Below are 6,304 nucleotides of genomic sequence, written 5' to 3'. Positions count from 1 at the left end.
GATCAAGCAATGAGAAAGCAACGCAGCGGCCGGCCGGGCTCTCCTGCCTTCGCGCGGAGCCGCTCCAAGGGTTAAGCTCTCCTCTGCAAAGTTTCCGGGGAAGCTGCGGCAGCCCCCGGCTTGTCCTGCCCCAGCTGGAGGCTGCTGCTGGGTTTGGGGGCCGTTGTCTTGTTTGGTTTGGGGGGGGGGGGTTTCTAAGCCAGCAGCGGACCAGCGCGCAAAGCCGCCGCCGAGCAACCTGGGGCAGCGCGGCGAGCCGGCGGAGGGACAAAGCTCCCGCTCGCCCCCCGGCCCGGCCCGGCCGGCCCGGCCCCCCTGGAGGAATTCCGCTCTTGCACTAAAGCCTCAAACTGTTTCAAACCAAGGTGAGACTTTAGCAGCCCTCCTCCTCTTACAAGTTTCCCTGGGAAGCGGGTGTGGTGGGGGGCGGGGAAGAGTAGGTAGCTGGGACTTGCTGCTGCTGCTCCGATTCCCTCCGGGTGTCACATTTAACACTGCCTTTTGAAGCCGCTGTGAAGTTGCCAAGCCTTTATTCGACATCAGAGCCTCCCCAGATCTGCTGTCCCCTGAGAACTTCCTAGACCCCTTCCTCTTCTTTGGCATGGGGGGAAGGGAAAAAAGGGAGAAGAGAGAGAGCCTAATCCTCATGACTGTGCCCACAGGCATCTACACCTCTAGGGCTGCAGCCAAGGGCAGCCTCATAATAAAATACAATCAGATTAGCCTGACCCCCATATACGCACTTCATATTTCATTTTAGGAGGCACCAAGCTTAACTATTTTGCATGTTGGGCATCAGGTTTCAGCTCTCCTGATTTCTGACATCCTCCCCCACCCCACACACACAACTCCAGTGTTGAGGTGTGTGATCTGCCCTCACCCTGCTGCTTTCCATTTATGGTCTGAAGTGGCCTGAAGGTGGACATATGGAGAAGGGTGGCGGGGGAGGGAGGAATGATGTGGAGTCGGTAGATGCGGTTGTTAAAGCCTCTGAAAGAGCTTGTAGTCTTCATCAGGGTTATTAATGTCTCTCCTGTCACCAAATCATCATGACTACTGGAACAGCGGGGGAAGGGAGTGTGTAGATAAGTCTAGCAGTTCATAACCCAGATTACGCCCTCCTATTTTATCTAAATCCATCAGTGTGACAGTCATTTACCTCCTCTAAAATGATTGCTGGCTGTTGCTGTGGTTCAAGACTAGCAATTAAATAACCTCACAGGTTAAAGGAATTCAAAGCGGGGAAGAGCTGGGCATTTCAGCTTGCTATCCAACACTATATTAGCATGTCATGCCTGAGATAAGGCCAGCCTTGTCAAAAAAAATGGTCTAAATTTTACCTGCCGAGTTTGAGAAATGCTCTGCCTTCTTTGCAGAAGTGCTGAGAGCCCACGGTTCAATATTTGATCCCAAGTGAGTCACCCCAAAGCTGAGACCCAAAATGAGAAAACTGTACTAAAATGAGGCAGAAGCGTTTCTTAAAAGAGGTAGTTTACCAGCATTTCAGTTGGCAGCTTGCAAATAGTATCATACATAGACTCACAAACAAGCCTGCAAAACTTAATGGACATGTCCCCCCTTTTCTTAATGTCGTTTCCATAACCAACAGTCCTAATAATTCTGAATACTTGCAACTGACTTCCAAGATGGATCAGATAACTCTTCTGTTAAAACCATCAGAAAAATGCTAACATAATGACCTGTCTACTTGTATGGTATATTGTACTGATAATCATTTGCCCGTATGTTGTCCTACAGTGGGAGTTTGTGTCTCTCAGCCCCAAACCTAACTTAACACTATTTTTGATATGCACAGATGTGATATTTTGATCTAAAGAAATTCACAGATCACTTGCTTAGTTTAAATCTTTGACTTCAGTTAGTTTATCACTGCATGAAATAGATTTTGTTGATTGTTCTGTTAAGCAAATCTGGTTCTGTATACAGGAACATATATACCTACCTTTCCAGCATTAATTTTCCCTGAAGTGGTTATGGACAATGAACAAAATAGATCCTTATAAAACATACCTTTACAGACACATACTTGTATTAAAAGTAGTAGGATGTACCAGTTGTTTTTTAACCACAGAAGACAACTACAAAATATGATTCCAACATGCCAGTCTCCCGAGTGAGATGATTATTAAATGTTTGTTCTCTCTCTCTCTCTCTCTCTCCAGTAGGAGATTAACTCTCCCAGCAAGGTACACGCTGACGTCACCCTTAGCCTCCAGCCAGCAATCTGCCCCCGACCTCAGGATCACCATCAGCATCAAAACAGCATCAGCCATGGCAGGCTTCAAGACAGCTGGCCTTGCAGAACTCTGACCAAGATAAGGAGTCCCAAAGACAGTGCTGCGAAAGACAATAGAGGGGAACGCCACATAAATATATAAGGTGTGAACGTAAGCAGAGAATCAATTAAATGTGTTTTTACAAATTCAGGAAGAGATCTGTTTTGTGTTTCTGATCCAGAGTTGCTACAAATTACATGAACTTTCAGATTTCAATATAGAGGCTCAGCAATTTATTGTCACTCCATACCATTTGGATGCAGTAGTATGAGTGTTGTAGGGGGAAAAAAACAAGCTAAGAATGCCTGCAACAGAAAGAAACTAGCACCTCCAACAGTCACTTAAAAAATTCTTGTTTTCATTAAAAAATATATTTTCCCCAGTCTCATTAATTAAATCACATCCTTTATGAATAAACTTCACAAAAGTGAAAGCTTTCCAGTATTCAGAGCTGGTCATATTCTTTCAGGTTGCAGAGTTTAATAAGATATGGGTAAGAATTTGTTTTTTCATCTCACACATTCATGTCTACCATTCCAAAATGCTCACAACTCTGACAGTCCATCTGACAACACAGTCAATCAAACTCCATCCTACGGCCGTTTCCAAAGAAACCAACACACAGCCAGAGAGACAGACTGCATAAGCTGGAAGGAAACCAACCAAAAGGAACACAACAGCAACACCAACAAAAAACCCAACGTGCATCATTTTTGCTTTCCCCCAAATTTCTGAATTCTTGAATAATTTATCATGAAATCAATATTGGAAACTGTTGTAATATACAAAACAAGTGGTAATGGCATATTTTTTTTTCCCATCTTGTCTCATTACAGGACTAACTTGAGGCGCTTCCACTCTCACAAAATGCATTAAACAAAAACATGCCTCACCAGTTATGGAACTCAAGTGTTTACACCTTCTCCTCATCCTTTGTCCATAAGACTCCTGCTTAGGATTTAGTCTTGCACTCTCTCCTATGTAGGTAGATCTCTATACTTTTACAGAATGCAATATGGTCTTTTTGAGAAGAATGAGATTACTCATAAACTCTAAATTGAGCATATTCCTAAATCTTTGCATACACAAGGATCCTCCAGACTGGGATCTTGGCTGGAATTTTCAAGAGAGGCTAGAGGAACAAAATTCAGAGGATGGTAAACTGCTTCCCTTAATTTGAAAATCCCAGTACTTTTGAAGCAATACAAATAATAAATTATATTAAATGAATGTTGTTCTCTTATTTCTTCTTTCACTGATAAGACAGTGAGGTTGAAGGTAAAACAGCACTGCCACACAACAAACAAACACAGACATATATGCGCATATAAACAAGAACTACACTTAAAGAACAATAAGGTTGCCAATTCAAGCATTCAAAAATAAGAAAATGCCAGAATTAAGATTACTCTCGTGTCCTTAATTTGCAACCCTCCAATTTCTGCACACAAGTCTTATGAAACAGTTTTTAATTCATGTTCACATGCAAGTTTTATACAGGACTCCTCTATATAGAATATATGGTACTCACTTGATGAATGGTTCTTCAATATTGTATTTTGTCTTCTCTTTATTGTGTGCTGCCTTCCCTTGTTCACTGCATAAATATTCATATACAGAATGACTTTCTTGTGAGCTGTTAAATGATCTTCATCCCTACTGTATTTGAATACTTTTCAAATATTAACCTAGTTTCATTATACAATTTTAGATGAGAGGATATTGTCCCTATAATACAGGTAGGGAATGGAAACAGGGATGAATTAAAAGTAACCACTAATTTTGGATAATTGGGAAACCTAGGCTTGAGTAAGAGATTTCAGCATTTATGGAGCCACATATATTATGAACGTAGCTCCCATTAATTTTTGCTGGCAATTTTGTCAGTTCACAGCTCAGCGTTTCTTTAAAATCATACTGAAGGGTTTCAGATCAGGCACCCAGATAATGAGAAGCAAATTAGTTAAAAGGTATAGTCTATGACTCAACTAAGAATTCTGTGGTACAAGAAAAGATAGAACCCAGGCCTGCTTTCCACCATTAAACTGTCCCTTTCTCTTCCTACAGTCACCTCCTTGTTTATCTCACACTTCTCAGTTTCTACAGCAAATGAGCATGGGGTCCCACAGGCAACATACCATCAGTTCATCTCCAGAACAGATTTATGCTGCTGAATGAAACAGGTTCTGTGGAAAAATGATTACACAAAGTTATAGATCATGAAGTTAAAGCTTCAAGATAATGCATACACATAAGGGAGTTAAGATGTCACACATCAACTATAATACTTGTATTTCCTAATTTTTTAGTTGACTGTCATTTTAGTATTTTAGAATCATAGAAAATTAGGATTGGAAGGGACCTCATGAGGTTATCTAGTCCAACCTGCTGATCAAAGCAGAACCATACCCAACTATTTCATCCCAGCCAAGGCTTTGTCTACCCAGGTCTTAAAAGCCTCCAAGGATGGAGATTCCACAACCTCTCTGGGTGGCCCATTCCAGTGCTTTAATACCCTCAGTGCAAAAGTTTTTTATAATGTCTAACTTAAACTTCACTTGCCACACCTTGAAACCATTGCTCCTTGTTCTGTTATTTGCCAGCACTGAGAACAATCTAGCTCCATCTTCTTTGCAACCACCCCTCAGGTAGTTAAAGGCTCCTATTAAATCCCCTTCCAGTCTTCTTTTCTCCAAAAGCCCAGTTCCCTCAGCCTCTCCTCACAAGTCATGTTCCCCAACCCTTTAACCATTTTTGTTTCCCTCCACTGGACTCTCTCCAATTTGTCCTTTCTGTAGTGGTGGGCCCAAAACTGGACACAGTCTTCTAGCTGTGGCCTCACCCATGCCAAACAGAGGAATAATCATTTCCCGCAATCTACTGGCAAAGGTCCTACACAAATTCAGTCCACTATGCCATTAGCTTTCTTGGCAACAAAGGCATATTTTTGGCTCATATTCAACTTATTGTCCACTGTAACCTCCAAATCCTTTTCTGCAGACCTGCTTTTTAGTCAGTCAGTCTCCAACCTGTACTGGTGCATGGGATTGTTTCATCTAAAGTGCAGGACTTTGCACTTCTCCTTATTGAAATTCATGAAATTTCTTTTGGTCGAATCCTACAATTTGTCTAGGTCTTTCTGAACCCTAGGCCTCCTCTCCAGCACATCTATTTACCCACCCAGCTTGGTGTCATCCTGACACCATTCCTGAGGGTGCACTCCAACATCTTCATCAACCATCTGGAAGACTGGATGAACAAAACCAGCCCCAGGACCGAACCATGGGGCACTCCACTTGATGCCACCTGCAAACTAGATATGGAGCCACTGATTACTATTCTTTGAGTCTGATGATCTAGCCAGTTTTCTACCTTACAGTTCATTCATCTGTCCCATATTTCCTTAGCTGGCTTGTGAGAATGTTGTGGGAGATCATACCAAAAGCCTTGCTGAAATCAAGGTACACTCTCTCCACATGTATAGAGCCAGTCATCTCATCACAGAAGTCCGTCAGATTGGTCAGGTATGACTTGCCCTTGGTGAACACATGCTGACTCTTCCTAATCACCCCCTTCTCCTTCAAGTGCTTAAAAATAAATTCCTTGAGGACTGCTCCCTGATTTTTCCAGGGACTGAGGTAAGGTTGACCAATCTATAGTTCCCTGAATCCTCCTCTTGCCCTTTCTTAAAGATGGGCACTGTATTTGCCTTTTTCCAATCATCAGAGACTTCTCCAGCCACCATGACTTTTCAAAGGTAATAGCCAGCAGCTCTGCAATCACATCAACCAATTCCCTCCGCATCTTCAGATGCATCCTGCCTGGCTCCATGGGTTTGTACACACACCATATTTACTCAGATATAAAATGAGGTCCCCCCACCCTGTCAGCATGGGGAAAAGTCCTTCATGTTATAACCACATGCAAAGTAGAGGGAGGGGGCAGGCAGCTGCCATAGCTCTGACTCTGGCCCTAACCTGGATCACAACCAGAGTCAGACCCACAGC

General features: G+C 42.8%; 1 long non-coding RNA gene across 5 annotated transcripts; it reads left to right on the top strand.

Annotated features, from left to right (window-relative positions):
- Positions 1-7: 7 nt before the first annotated feature.
- LOC109309729 lies at positions 8-3,527 on the top strand. 5 transcript variants are annotated; one of them, XR_002101020.1, is made up of 4 exons: positions 8-365; positions 2,184-2,400; positions 2,767-2,790; positions 3,134-3,527. It is a non-coding gene; the product is annotated as an uncharacterized LOC109309729 (long non-coding RNA). The 5 variants fall into 5 exon arrangements; XR_002101021.1 differs by having other exon boundaries at positions 2,184-2,408; XR_002101023.1 differs by lacking the exon at positions 2,767-2,790.
- The last annotated feature ends 2,777 nt before the right edge of the window (positions 3,528-6,304 follow it).

The sequence above is a fragment of the Crocodylus porosus genome, unplaced genomic scaffold, assembly GCF_001723895.1.
Source record: "Crocodylus porosus isolate Cpor-Errol unplaced genomic scaffold, CroPor_comp1, whole genome shotgun sequence".
In the NCBI taxonomy this organism is placed as follows: Eukaryota; Metazoa; Chordata; order Crocodylia; family Crocodylidae; genus Crocodylus; species Crocodylus porosus.
This window is presented reverse-complemented; position numbering and strand designations above follow the sequence as displayed.